This window comes from Ornithorhynchus anatinus, chromosome 1 (assembly GCF_004115215.2).
Source record: "Ornithorhynchus anatinus isolate Pmale09 chromosome 1, mOrnAna1.pri.v4, whole genome shotgun sequence".
NCBI lineage: Eukaryota > Metazoa > Chordata > Mammalia > Monotremata > Ornithorhynchidae > Ornithorhynchus > Ornithorhynchus anatinus.
In genome coordinates this window covers 77368244-77383929 of record NC_041728.1, presented here as the reverse complement: position 1 = coordinate 77383929, position 15686 = coordinate 77368244, and the positions used below count along the sequence as shown (strand labels likewise).

Below are 15686 nucleotides of genomic sequence, written 5' to 3'. Positions count from 1 at the left end.
CCCAGTGAGAATGATCTGAACCCCATTCAGAGATGTGCTAGGCTTCAAGTCTTTCTGGTAGGGGGTGTCCACCTCCAGTTCCTTTCCAGCTATAAAGGGTGACTGCTCAAAACGCTGTTGAGGTAATGCTAATGGCTTCGCCCTCTCAATCAGTATCAAGTTTCTCCACCTCCTTACCATATGACCCTCAAATACAATTTAGTGCATTTACTTGACTAGGGTATATTACTGGGGCATTTGGTTAGAAATAAATGAACCAGGCTAGTTTTTCCCTGGCCTAATTGTCCTTTTGAATGTCTAATATAACAGAGTCTAGTAAAATTCGATTCAGAAACAGTCAAGAAAATGACCTTTTGCACCAATTATAAAGGTCAGATCAGAAAGGAACCTTTTACATTCTGAAACAATTTCCACTTGGCGTTACCTCCCTCTATGTTAATTTTCAGCAGCTCTTCGACTCTTACTGTTGCATTTTCTATACTTCTGAAAAATGTCATACTCAGTTTTATAGCATTTGATGGCACACTTTTTAGGGCACTTTCCACCTTTCATAATTTATAGCCTTCTTCCAGGAAGGTGCGAAACCAGTTAAGGAAGCAATCAGAATGAAAGGTCAACATTCTCAAAGAAAAAATCTGAGATATCAATATAGATTTTGATCTAAAAAAATTCTAAGCAGAGTTTAACTTTTTTGGCTCCTAATCACAGTGTTATCAGTCACATCCTTGTTAAAGCCCTCTGAAAGACTTTAACATTAAGAAAGAGCAAATGTGCTGTATTTGGCATACCTATCTTTAATTCTTGAAAGAATCTTCTGAATATTTAATAGTGAGATCTTCAGCAAATTAATGAAAATAATTCCGCAGGGATGGATAGTGTAGTTTACAGTTTATACTGTTGTGGGCAAGTAACATATCTACCAACTCTGTTTTATTGTGCTCCCCCAAGTACTTAGTACAGTGCTCTGCACATAGTAAGTTCTCAGTAAAAATGATTGATTGATTGATTGTTGAACTTAAATGGAACTAACTTATAAGACTAAAATGGGTGGAAGACTGTGTGAGCAAGCCCTAACTTTTTGAGAGCTCTAGCCTTCCATCTCACTCTAACTCTCTCTGAGGAGGACTTTATGCCTTGTTCCCCCTGGACCCTCTAAAGGAAACAACCAGTAGAAAGGGACCCTTTAATTTCTTCTTGGAGTTGATACCTAGAAATTTACAGTAATAAGCAGTCCCACTATAGAATTTACAGATGGTGTGGTAAAGAATGAAATAATCTGCCCAAGAAGGTGACTGGTCAAAAGACCAACACTCATGACAATCTGTGAAAAGATTTGATCTTGTTCTTTCCCAACAATAAATAAGGAAAGAAAATCATTCTTTCTTTAAAATGTATTAATGGAGATGTGAACACTACAACTGTCTATCTCAAGAAATAAAGAATAAGTACAATATAAAAGTAAAAGGAAGAACTACATTGAAAATTAGGGGATTCAAATTAAGAAGCAGCACAGTGCTAGTGGATAGAGCTCAGGCCTGGGACTCAAAAGGACACAGGTTCTAATCCCATGTCTGCAATTTATCTTCTGTGTGACCTTAGGTAAGTCATTTAACTTCTCTGTGCCGCAGTTTCTTCATCTGTAAAATAGGGATTAAGTCCGTGAGCCCCCATGTGGGGCAGAGACTGTTGTCTTTCTGATTAGCCTACATCTACTCCAGTGCTTATATAGCCTGGCACACAGCAGGTGCTTAACAAATACCATAAAAAAAACCAAAGAAATTCTGATGTCCGACAGCAAATGTGGTCCCAGTTCTACTACAGCAACAGTAAATTTAGTCTGACAATTAAACACCTTCCTGATGCCATTTTTCTCTTTTTCTAAATGGAAATGAAGTTTTCAAGTGGCACTGAAAATACATCCATCATTTATTGTTTCATTTGGTAATTGTTAATTGCTACTTTTAGATATTGTATCAGGTTTTTTTTTACAGGATAATCAGTAGTGTTTATTGAATGTCTGCAGAGAGCTGTTCTAAGCATTTGGGAAAATACAACAGAGTTAATAGACATGATCCTTTCTCTCATAAATTTTATAATGTAGTGGGGTAAAAGACACTAAAATATGTTACAGAAACACTCAGGAACTCCTTTTTTCAATCAGTCCTACATACCTACAGCAATAGGCAAAACTAAAAGAGACTCAAGAACTAAAGCAGCCTGGCTCAGTGGAAAAAGCACGGGCTTCTGAGTCAGAGGTCATGGGTTCTAATCCCGGCTCTGCCACTTGTCAACTGTGTGACTTTGGACAAGTCACTTCACTTCTCTGTGACTCAGTTCCCTGTAAAATGGGGATTAAGACTGAGCCCTACTTGGGTCTACCTGATCATCTTGTAACCCCACCCCCACCCCCACCCCAGCGCTTAGAACAGTGCTTTGCACATAATAAGGGCTTAATACCATCATTATTATTGTTATTATTAAAGGTGTTCCTTGTCTGAAAAAAGGGTTTTTTTAAAGTATTAAACTTAAATGGAAGTAACTTCATAAGACTAAAATGAGTGAAAGAATGTGTGGGAACACTAGACTACTATCTGTCTCAGTTTTCCTGAGGAGGACTTCATTCATTTTTTCCTTCTGGACCTTCTAGAAGAAATAACCTGTAAAAAGTAATCTTGAAAATTAAACATTTTCAAACATGTTTCCCATTAAACAAAAGGGAACAAATGGGGACTAGACAGGCAATATGGAAATCATTTGTTTCTATTTAATTCTGATGGACTACTTCTCTATTTTTGGTTCACTGTACCTTAGCTGAGAATAAAAAAAACTATTGCAAATGTTTAATATTTGTTTACTATATTTATGAATTGTGTCTGTGCTCTTCTCTGATCTCAGACTGAATTTTGAAAGCTGAAATGTGAAAATAGAAAATAATTTTTGAAAAACTAATCTCTAAACTCCCAAACTTCAATTTCAAAGTATTAACACTTCCTGAAAGATGATTTATTTACTTTTGCTTCCATTGCTTTCAGAAGGCAATTTTCCTCGCAGAACATATCCACCAAAGGTTTGCATTTTATTTTAAGTTGATAGCACCCACTGTCTTGGAGGACTCATTTTCTCCCATGGCTTCAACTACCACTTCTATTTGGATGGTTCCCAAATCTACATGTCCAGCCCTGATTTCTCTCTCTCTTCAGTCTTGCATTTACTCCTGCCTTTAAGACATCTCTACTTGGATATTCTGCTGACACCTCAAACTCCTTATCTTCCCACCCAAACCCCCATCTTCCCTGCAATTTTATCATCACTGTAGACAGTACCACCATTCTGCCTAACTCACGAGTCCATAATCTTGGTGTTATCATTAACTCACCCCACATATTCAACCTGTCACTAAATCCTATTGGTTCAACCTTCATATTTTGCTGAAATCCACACTTTCTTCTCCAGCCAAATTGCTACCATGTTAATCCAAGCACTTATCCTATCCCGCCTTGATTACTATATCAGATTCCTTGCTGACCTCTCTACTCCAGTCCATAATTCACTCTACTGCCCAGATCATTTTTCTACAAAAACATTCAGTCCATATTTCCCCACTCAAGAACTTCCATTGGTTGCCCATCCATCTCCTCTTGAAACAGAAACTACTTACTATTGGCTTTAAAGCACTCAGTCACCTTGCCACCTCCGACGTTACCTTGCCTCTCTCATACCACAACTCAGCCCGCACACTCGCACACTTTGCTTCTCCAATGCCAACCTACTCAGTGTACTTCAGAAACATCTATTTTACCACTGTCCTCTCTCCAATGTCCTGACTCTTGCCTGGAATGTCCTTCCTCTTCATGTCCAACAGATAACCACTCCCCCACCTTCAAAGCCTTATTGAGGGCACATCTCCTGCAAGAAGGATTTCCTTTTCTCCAACTCCCTTTTATGTCACCCTTGCATTTAGATTTGCTCCATTTAGTTACCCCTTCATCATCCCCAAAACACTTAGGAACATATCCCAAATTTGTTTAATTAAATTGTCTGTTTCCCCTTCTATAGAGTTAGCTCGATTTGGCCTGGGAAAGTGTTTACCAATTCTGTTATACTGTTGTACTGCAAGAACTTAGTAGAATACTCTGCATACAGTAACCACTCAATATATATAATTGATTGATTCATTACCATTCCCTACAATTCCTGCAAGATCTGTTTCTGAGTACAATTTGGGATGTCTTTCAAAATTCTCTTTGCCTCAGTTTCCTCATCCTTAAAAGAGAAATTGAATATCTTTTCTCCTTAAACAGAGACTCCATTCAACTTGATTATCTTGTATTTACTCCAGCACTTAGTACAGTGCTTGACACATAGTAAGCATTTAATAGTACTAATATAGCTAATCAATTACAGGAGTCCAGGATCTTTTCTCTTCCGATTTTATTCTGGCTGAGTTAAAAGGTCTCACAGGAGGAGAACCTCACAGGATCTACCTCAGTGCTTAGCACATAGAAAGCACTTAATAAATATCAGAATGTATAAGATTTAGAGGATGAGAAGAAATCTCTTCCGGAAACACAAGGCATAGGGTTTGAGAGGAGAAATTAGAAGGCTGTAAGTAGGGATGGGAGAGTAGGACTCATGAGTTTACCTGGAGAAATGTAAACTTTCCAAGGTGATGTTGGCTCCTACTTTCTTCATTTTTCCTTTCTTTGCCTCAGTTTATTTTTTCAGATTCTTCATGACCTTTCTTTTTTCCTTGCTACCTCTCTTCCCAACTTCCCTCCTCCTGGCCTGCCACAGATAGGACAAACATGAGGCAGGTGTGTCAAAGCCACCTAATACAAAGCAGGTGGGGCTTATTTGAATGTAGATCATTCCTGTTGAAAAGGCATTATGGGTGAACCTTGGAAAGAGGGCTGACAGACATTAGAAGAGACAAGAAAGCTCCCGTTTTATTTGCTACCTGGAGCCGGCATTGAGGAAGTTAAAGACCAATGGAAGCTGCTGAGACAGAAACATCTAGGACCCCAACTCATTTCTGTAATATGAGCTAATTCCTGAATAAGCCAGAAATTAAAGTGAGTTGGGCTTAGAAGGGCTGCTACCCTTTTCAGGGCTTTCCCTGTTCTCTTCTGAGCACCCCTGAGGAGAAGACTCAGGATTGCTGGTTTGCCACACTTTGAGTTGGGGGTTGTGACTATAAAAGTAAAGATTAATATACCTGATAAACAATTGACTGGATGCCAGTGGAAAGTAAATTGTTGAGAGCAAAAGAGAAGGTTTGTGAATGGGGCACTGGAAGACAAGGGCACATAAAACAGGAGGGGAAATGGAAAGAGAAAAGGTCAAGAAGTGAAGGGAGGAGATGGAGAAAATGTGTGTGCTGGGGAGGGGTCACATTGTCTCTTGTGTGTGTATCTGTAGAGTCTCTTTCTCTCCCACCTTTACCTTTTCTGTTTTGTTTCAATTCCTTCTAGACTGTTGGCAGGGAACATGCCTACCAACTTTGTTATTGTATTTTCCCAAGTACTTAATACAGTGCTTTTCACAAAGTGCACTTAAATATGACTCATTCCCCCCCACCATTTTCCTCCCATAGAAGGTGTGAAAACCTTAATTTATGAAAGCAGAAGGGAAAAATGCCCAAACCACTGCAGATAATTTCTAGCATAGTGACTCCTATCTGTGGAGTGTTGATAATCAGGGGTGAAAGATATTTTAAACTCTGGAAAGGAAAATGAAGTATGTTAAAGTCACTATTGTGTAAGAGTATATCAGTTATACCACGTTTAGCCTGCAGACATGGTTTCCCTTTTTTGGTCTTCTTTTAAGAGGTAACTTTATTTTTAGAGACTAGATGTTGAGGCAGCCCTTTCAAATTTAAAATTAGTGGTGTGGAAATAATACTATAAAGTTAAAGAAAGTCCTAGAAAGGGCTAGAGTAATGTTAATAAAATCCTGTAGAATGGCCATTTTTCTCTGAACTTCATAGAGTTACATGTGAAGTTCTTGACCTTTTTTTTAATTCTCTTTGGATGTCAACCAAATTTGAAACATGAGAGGTTTATCTAACTCTTTTTGACAACAGGCTCTATGGCACTCACATGCATTTCACATTAATTTCATACTTTAGATCTTCAAACCAGAAAACAGCATTGTATGAGCATTAGTGTTTGGGTAAGGAAGAAACTCTTCAAACTAGGGTTGTATCAAAGGTATTTTTAAATTAGTATATACAAGATCTTTAAGGAAATGAGCAATGGACTCCATGTGAAATCACTTTTTTTTTTTTTTACTTCCCCACCTCCCAACTTCATATATGCTAGTACAGTTCCTCTGAGCAGTGTCATCTAAATTTCTGTTTATTACATATGTAGAGGAATCAGTTTCCCTACAGCCAAGTTTGTTTGGCCTAGCAGATAGAGTATAAGCCTGGGAGTCAGAAGGACACCCAGCACCCCAACTCTTTTCTGTAACATGAGCTATTTCCTGAACAATCCAGTGAGCTAAAGTGAGTTGGGCCTGGATGTACTGATATCTCTTTCTCTTTCTCTTCTCTTTCTCCTCTGAGAACACCTGAGGAGAGGACTCAGGGTTACTGGTTTGCCACCCTTTGAGTTGGGGGGTTTTGTCTGTAAGAGTAAAGATTAAGATACCGGATAAACAACTGACTGAATGTCAGTGGAAAGCAATCTGCTGTCTGCTGTGTGACCTCAAGCAAGTCACTTAACTTGTCTGTGCCTGTTACCTAATGTGGATTAAGATGGTGAGGCCATATGGGAGAGGGACTGTGTCCAACCCAATTTGAATCTGCCCCATTGCTTAGTACAGTGCCTGGCACATAGCACTTAACAAATTCCACAATTATTATTATCTTAGTGACCTTTAGTTGTAGCTTAAATTTGACCATATCAATCATTCTGCAATATTTGAGTGCTTACTCTGTACACTCTACTGACTGTGTGTCTTGTTTACACTCTGACCCTACAAACTTCATTTAATCATATTTATTAAGTACTTACTGTGTGCAGAGTGCTGCACTAAGCACTTGGGAAAGTACAATGCAACAATAAACAGTGACAGTCCATCACCACAATGAACTCACAGTCTAGAGGCAGGGAGACATCAATATAAATAAAATTACAGACATATACATAAGTACTATGGGTCTTGGAGGTGGGGGGGGAAGAACCAAGGGAGGAAGTCAGGGTGATGCAGAAGGGAGTCGGAGATGAGGAAAAATGGGGCTTAGTCTAGGGACACATATTGGAGGAAATATGCCTTCAATAAGGCTTTGAAGGGGGGGAGAGTAATTGTCTGCCAGATTTGAGGAGGAAGGGTGTTCCAGGACAGAGGCAGGACATGGGCCAAGGGTCAGTGGTGAGACAGGCAAGAGCGAGGCACAGTGAGAAGGCTAGCACCAGAATAGTGTAGTATGTGTGCTGGGATGTAGGAGAAAAGCGAGGTGAGGTAGGAGGGGGCAAGGTGCTGGAGTGCTTTCAAGCCAATGGTAAGGAGTTTTTGTTTGATATGGAGGTAGATAGACAACAACTAGAGATTTTTGAGGAGGGGGAGTGACATGTCCTGAATGTTTTTGTAGAAAGATGATCCGGGCAGCGGAATGAAGTATGGTCTGGAGTGGGGAGAGACAGGAGGTTGGGAGGTCAGACAGGAGGTTGGGAGGTCAGCAAGGAGGCTGATGCAGTAATCCAGGCAGTATAAGATGAGTGATGGTATTAATGTGGTAGCAGCTTGGATGGAGAGGAAAGGGCCACATTAAAGCTGAATTTGGTTTGTTGTTTTGGGAAGTAATTGCCCTGTGGTATTCTGGAACTATGCATAGAATGCAATTCTTGGATGCCATAAAACTGTTGACTGAATGATTATTTGAGGCAGGTTTTACAAACCCAGTTGGTAAACCCTTTTTCGAACTGTTAAATCTTTCTAACTGTTAAATGTTAAGTTTTGAATTTGGGGGGTGAAGAAAGCTATCATTCCAGCAGCTGGGGCTGTGTAACGAGTTCTTGTAGGAAAAGTAAACTTGAATATAGAAAGAAATGGTGAAACAATAGGAGCAAAAGGAGATATTTTGGGGAGGTACATTTTGGTAAGGGGAAATCACAATTTAATATCAACAAAGTTGTTAACTAGAAGCCAACCTTTTGCCAACTAGGAGATCACTGATCAGACAGTGTGCCTCTAGATGAAGCATATTTTGAAGAGGGTGGGGGCATCAGTGAGGCTTTCAAAGAAATATCCTTTTGGAAGCCTTTCCCAGTGCAAAGCAGTTGCAAACACAAACTTTTAATTGAAAAAGCCTGAAGCTACTTTCAACCTCTTGTATTTAAAACTCAAATTACCCCTTAAGAAAAAAAAATACACTCATTTCAAAGACAGTGTAACAGTGATTTATTATCCATGGTAGTTTTACAGAAAGCTATTTTCAGTTCCCTATTCATTATATCTAAGTTTTATGATCTTACACAAAGTGTTGCTAAGAGATAGTGCCCTCAGATTATAGACTATAGAAATGAACCAGAATTTTCCAAAGAACCTGAAATTCAGGATCAAACTAAAGACCTGTCACTTTGAGACTATCTTAGGACCAAAGAGAGTGTATATGACACAAATCCTGTTCAATAAATCAAATATGGCTGAGGGATAAGGGTGACCACTAACAACATTCAAGACACAGATGCAATCGACTTACATTGCTTTACTGATGGGGCACAGGCTACGTAATGCCATCAAAAGGTCACACCAAATGTTTCCTGGTGAAAATCTTCAGAATGTAGAGCATGTCCTTAAGCTCTCCCTTCTTCTAAAGCCATTGCATTCCCCACCTAGGTCCCTGTAAACATGGATATTATTTTTATTTTAAATTTTGAAATAGTGGACATAGAGGCATCCTGTGTTGTATCAGTGCCTGCTAGACCAATTGAAAACTCTTCGAATGACCACCTTATTGAGGACTGGGGTAGTTGGGAAGAAAAAAGAGGCAACATCCCAAGTGTTTTCTCGTAGCAGTCTGGAGAGAGATGTAGATGGGAAGAGCAGTCACTACAGGACTTGTTCCCATAACCACAAGGGAATTCTGGAGTTGTGTATCTCCTCTGATCCTCCTTCCTTAATCAAAATGCTGCCCTCCCTCTGTGCTTTCTGGTTTCTGTTGTTTTTCTTAAATTCACAGTTATGACTCAATTGTCTCTAGTTGATCTTCAATTGTGCCTTTGAAATGCTTTTCTCTCTGAGGTTGGTGCACTTCTGGTCAAATGATGCAGCAGCTGCTTGCTCACATTAGATTGTGAGCCCGTAAAGGTAACTTCCATGCTTTCTACTTTTCTACTGCACTCTCTCATGGGTCTAGTATATTGTTTTGTCCACAGTAAGTATGCAGTAATTATTATTGATTGAATGCTCATTTACCTTGGCATGTATATAGCAGAGTTGTGCTGGAGCGACAATTACTTCAGGACCGATAGACTAGCTACTTGCCATGCTATACAACTCTTCAAAGAGCTGGATGTAGTATTTTTTATTAAATTAAGGTCATGCAGCCATTAGAAGATTGGATCAAGGCAGCACTCTGTAGACATTTGCACAGCTTGGTGGTGTCATACTATCAAGCTACTGAAAGATACATTCTCCTTCATTCAGTCTCCTAAGCCTTTATCAGTCAGATCATTACTAGGCAGCATGCTGCTTAGAGGACTTCAGTGGCAGCTTTCAGGACTTCATTAAGAGCAACAGTCCAATGATTGTATATAGGGCTTCCTGTCAGATCTATTGTGCTGGACTGGCTCTACACAGAAGACCATTTTTTGCTGCATGTCAAAAGTATGGACTGAAAGAGTTTAGTCAGCTCTTGTATTACTGTCACAAAGGTTTTCAAGGATGATTTTAATCTATTGCGTTGAAAGCCATTTTCAGAAGACCAGGAGAATATTTTAATACTAGCTTTTTGTGGACTTTCTCGTGTCTTAAGCATGGATGCATAAAATATATTGAATAACAATCTAGGGCACAGCCTTTCTTCACTTAGTCAGAAATGGGGGAATGCATGGGTTATGACAACTTTGGCTATATTTTGTTGGAATCGATTTAGATCCAAAAATGTCTAAGTACAGCCTATTGAGCTTGCTAGGGACCTCCTCACATCACTGGAACTTTTGTGAAATAACAAGGTCAACAGATCTTTATGTAATTTCCAATAACAATTGGGTGTATGCTGTGCAGAGAGGTCTTTACTGTTGCCTTGTTTGGATGCATGGAACTACATCACAATCCTAAGAGTGCAAACTTGAGTGCCTAGTTTAAACTGTTCCTCTTTAGAAGGAATCTGTTCAAATTATTACTTCACCCAGTAAAACATTTCCCACATGCCCTTCCATTGGGCTTTTACTGGGCCAGGTTCTTATGAGGAATTCTCAATTGTTTTCGTTTTGTCTTTTATCTTTTAGTTGTGGTGAGGGAGGGTGGTAGAATGAGAGGAGGAAGCAAAGGAAAAGGAATACACATAGCTGATACATTAGTTTTTTCACTAATAAATTCCTGCTCTAACAAAGTTAAAGATTATTTCTAGATACATTGAGAGTTTATATTCCAATAATAAAAAGAAATGGATTTCAGGACAAGAAAATCAATTCAAATTTATTTTTACACAGTCTTTGTGACTTTCTTCTGTGCTGCAGATTATTCTCTCCTGCTCTCTAGTTTTGATGTGTTATTTTCCTAATTTTAAAATCAATCTTTTTTGCTATTTTTTATAAGGTAGTCCTTTATTTGGAGTAAGGTTACTGTGATACCTTGACATTTCTCATGTATTTTCTCAAATTATGCATATTTTGTGGTTACTAGACTTTTTATGCTACCAATATTTTCCATATTTCTCAATTGTTTCTTCTACCTTGCCTACAAGAAAAGGAAAACTTTAAAAGAAATATAAAATAGTATGTTATTGAGAAAAATATCATCCATTTACACAGCCCATTCTTGGAGCCAGGTGAAAAACTGAAAGGTCCATTTGAAATATAGAGACAGGCTTTCTTGTCTTCCAAGCACACTGTCTAAATCATTTGAGAGACATTCAGAAATTTTCAGAAAGGTTTTGGGGAAAGGGTATTGCTTTATAATTAGATGAGTTACACTATGATGTAAAAACCCTGAATTCAGAATCATAATACAGCTTTTCAGTGCCTCATTTGCATTCTTTTCTAAGCTGCTGCAGTAGTCCTAAAAATAGAGCAGCCTATACATGGAAATTGGCTTTTGCAGCTGATAGCAGTTTTATTTCTTAAAGGTGTCTGGAGGCATTATTCATAAGGATTCATTTCTGTACACTTTCCAGCTGAGAATCCTCCTCTCCTGAAACTGTAGGTGGGCAGCTTTGAAATACACTAATGATCTGCTAGCTACTAAGATTGTTGGAAGAGTTATTTATTTTTCTCAGTTAAAAAATGCAGGAGTTCTTTTAGCTTCAGATTATTTCCTGACAATTGGCTGTGTTATATAAACAGTGTGCACCTTTTTCAAGTTAAAATCTTCACAGTGTTATTAGTTAAATTTCCCAGGGAATTTTGTTAATATAAGAAAAATTGAATGACCATAGAGTAGTAAGGCCCCCTCTGGTTTTTCCGCAATCAAATAGCCTCTAAAGTGTTAGCAATGACAGGATGTTTTTGTAACTGTCTAATTTATCAGGAAAAAAAATGGAAGTGTTCTGTTGTCTAGTTGAAGGAACCACTTGATGGAAATCCAGATTTGATTCCCCGCTCCACCAGGAATTTGATGGTGAATACAGTAAATACAGAAGATTCTCTGACTCAGTTTATTTGGAGTTAAGATTAAACTGTCTCCCCACCTACAGATATCACCACACTATTTTAAAAGCAATAATGTGCTGTTTCCTCTCAGAGAGAAGTAGAAGACAAACACATATGAATCATGCTTTTAACCAGTCACAATTCATTCCCATCCACTGAAGCACGAACTGAAAAATGCAGCCAACTTTCCTTCTCTTCCATCCTATCCAAGAGTGCCTTCTTTTCCCTGAGTTCTCATTGAAGGAAGGAGCCCCCAAAATTGATGTGCTGTGAAATCCCTACACTTCCAAACTGTGTTCTTCTTTTAGAATTACTTGAAATATCATAAATTTAAATGATTTTTTTCTCCCAAAATGGAGAATTATCATAAGTGAAAAATCCTCTCCTTTGTTCAGAAATTGGGGACAGCAATTGTTTTCTGATTGTTAAAAAATATTCTATATTGGTACTACAAATGTTTTAATGAAACCTCAAAAAATGAATCTTGTATGAAACCAAAAGACATAAATTAAAAAATACCATGGCTGAAAATAGAACCTATTGACTGGTGTAATCTAAAAAGAATTTTCCTGCTGCCAGGATATGATACATAGGTTAAAAAAGTCTATATATTGTTTTAGAGTAGGAGAAAAGAGCGGGAGAAAAAAACTATTCCAGCAAATATTCTGTTGTTGGGTTTTTTAAAAAAGGAAATTTTAATTGATTGCTGACCCTAAATTCTTTTTTTTCCCTATATCAGTAACACTGAAAATTGGTTTTGTGAATGCCCTGGACTCTACTCTGGTAAACTGTGCCAGTTTTCCAGTTGTGAAAAGAATCCATGTGGATATGGTGCTACGTGTTTTCCAAAATCCAACCAAGATGCTGTCTGTCTCTGCCCTTATGGACGAACTGGGATCCTTTGCAATGATGGTGAGAACTAGATGGAGTATTGTGGCACAGTAATTTTGGAGTGAAAAGGAAATGATTAGAGTTCATTAGACTGTAAGCTCCTTATGGGCAGGAATTGTATCTACCAACTCTGTTGTATACTTTGATGTGCTTAGTTCAGTGTTCTGCATACAGTAAATATTCTATAAACATCATTGATTAATATGACAGACAAAGCCCTTTGTTTTCACAACTTCTTAAATCAGGCTAGCCAAGACCAAGTAGTGAAATTTTTGACTGAATTTATGTGTATTGCTTGGGCATCAAATCAGGAAACAATAAGAGCTTTCAGAAAGTAGGCCTGCCAAGCTTCTAAAGAGTTATAGAATTTCATTGTAAAAAAAGCACAATCAAAGTAGTAGTAATAGTATTAAATGCTTGCTGTGCAGAGTACAATACTAAACGCTGGGAGAAATATATACATAGGTGGGAATTAAACATGATCCGGGTCCCTCATCTAAAGCTCACAATCTAAAAGTTTCACTATCTGAGACTGACAAATAAAATGACAGGATTTAATCTATCTACTTAAAAATCCCAAAATAGTTTTGGGATAAAGTGTCAGGCCACTGCTCATTAGTGTCAGAAAGCATCCCTCAGGAGACTTCCATCCCCAACTGCCATTTTCAGTGCCTGGAGTTGAGAATATAGTGCCACTGAGCTCTGTGGGCCCTCCAAACCTCGGATGATTTTGAGGTTTCCTCTAGGATAGTCCTAAACAAACAGAGTATGACTCAAGGGGTTGTTCAAGGCCCAGAGACCTCACCCCCAGCTGCTTCATGAACACTCCATATGCCCAGGGATGGATATGTAGACCACATGGACCTGATGATTTGTTTGAGTTTGCAGGAAAGCCAGCCAACAATTAGCTACTGGTGGGATACATGTTCGGGTGCACTTCAGGAACTCCCGGCATCCCTAATGTTGCACTGCGGCTGCCATGATCCTTCATCTTTGTTTACTCCTGAAAGGCTTTTGATTCTGTCACCCATGAAATTCTCATGATCAAGCTAGAATTAGAGGCACTACAAACTGGTGCTCCAAGGTTGAGAGCTGACTGGAGTTCCATCTCTTAGAAATACCAATCAGTTAATTCTTGTGTGATGGAATTCCAATACACTCATGGAGGTGACAAAGGATTGCCTAATGTCTTCACTGGTGGAATTAGAGGAAACAGACCCACTTGTCAGAGCTTTTTTAGTCAGGAGGAAGTGATGTAGCACTCCTGGCAGTGGGGTGACACATGCCATGGAAAGTCAATGGCTATTTGCAAGAAAATGCTGTGGTAGCTGCTTTTCTGTATCATTATAAAAATAATACTGAGTTTATGCAAAAATAACCTCTGTATTCAAACATTCAGTTGTATTTTATCAAGTGCTTACTGTGTGCAGGGCACTGTACTAAGAACTTGAGAAAGTACAGCAATAAAGAGTGACAATCCCTTCCCACAGTGAGCTCACAGAGTAAATGTTGCTTTTCTAATAATTCTTATTCCTTTTCCTGAACCTGCCTTAGTTAATTTACCTCGTTCAAGTAATCATGTTCCGTAATGTAGCATTCCAAAGTTTCTGATTCATTCATTCATTCATTCAATCTTATTTATTGAGCGCTTACAGTGACCTGTTTAGACTGTGAGCCCGTCATTGGTTAGAGATTATCTCTTATCTGCTGCTGAATTGTACATTCCAAGTGCTTAGTACAGTGCTCTGCACATAATAAGCACTCAATAAATACTATTGATTGAATGAATGGGAAGCAGCATGGCTCAGTGGAAAGAGCACGGGCTTGGGACTCAGAGGTCATGTGTTCGAATCCTGGCTCTGCCACGTGTCAGCTGTGTGACTGTGGGCAAGTCACTTAACTTCTCTGTGCCTCAGTTACCTCATCTGTAAAATGGGGATTAAGACTGTGAGCCTCACGTGGGACAACCTGATTACCCTGTATCTACCCCAGTGCTTAGAACAGTGCTTTGCACATTGTAAGTGCTTAACAAATACCAATATTATTATTATTATTATTATTTGCAAAGAACTGTACTAAGCACTTGGAATGTACAATTTGAATAAAACCTTTGGGAAGTGAACTATATCCTGTAAGTCATAACACTCTAGGAACCAACCTCCATTCATGCTAGCATTCTTTTTAATGCCCCATTTAAAGTCCATTTAGTTGTCTTTTATATAAGCTAATTCTTGATAGTATTCAGCTATCTGTCAATCCATGGTATTGATTGAGCACATACTGTGTAGAACGAGAGTATTGTATTGGTTGGGAAAGTACAATATAACAGAGCTAGTAGATGCAATCCCTGCCCCCAAGGAGTTTACAATTTTCAGCACGAAATATATTTAAATAGATTAAACATATGAAACATAGATTTTAACACATTAAAATAATCAGCTGTGATTACTGCCTTTTTCCCAGTTCCAGTGATCCTGGATCTTCTCTTGTAGATGACCCCAAGTTTTCTGCCTTAGGTTGGTGAAATGACAGGCCTAAATCCAGATAAAGGAAAAAAGCAGGGGAGCAAAGGAAGGCAAGTATGGAATATGGCAAAAAAAAAAAATTATTGGGAGTGATTTTTAATGAGTGGAGTGGAGGGCCGAGAAAGTTGCCTATTTTTATTCATTAAAGGTACATGATGAGTTCCCTTTCTTTCCCTCATCGGGGAGGTGAGCATCAACTGCCTGTCTTGTTTTTCTGTATCCCAAATAGGCTCTGCAGAAACAAAGCAAAACAGGCACTTCCAATCACATCACATTTTTTAAAAAAATCTTTCAATGCCCACTTTCTGTACTTAAAAACAACCTTGAAAAGCTTTTGCTTATACCCATTCATTAAATATTCGATGTGTTTTCTTTCTATGCAGAGTGGTTGTACCACTGAGCTAGTTCAAGCACTTTTGTTTAAAGCATGAGGCTCTGCATCATTCTTTCTACG

The 15686-nt window shown here is 38.6% G+C and overlaps 1 protein-coding gene across 1 annotated transcript in view; it reads left to right on the top strand.

The window, feature by feature from the left end:
* The first annotated feature begins 4890 nt into the window (after nt 1–4890).
* The window catches only part of LOC114811108 (protein eyes shut homolog), a 121358-nt gene continuing 110562 nt past the window's right edge, over nt 4891–15686 (top strand). Inside the window, exon 1 of the mRNA XM_039912306.1 lies at nt 4891–5072. The gene's annotated coding sequence lies outside the window, so the exon portion shown is untranslated. The remainder of the gene's footprint in view (nt 5073–15686) is intronic.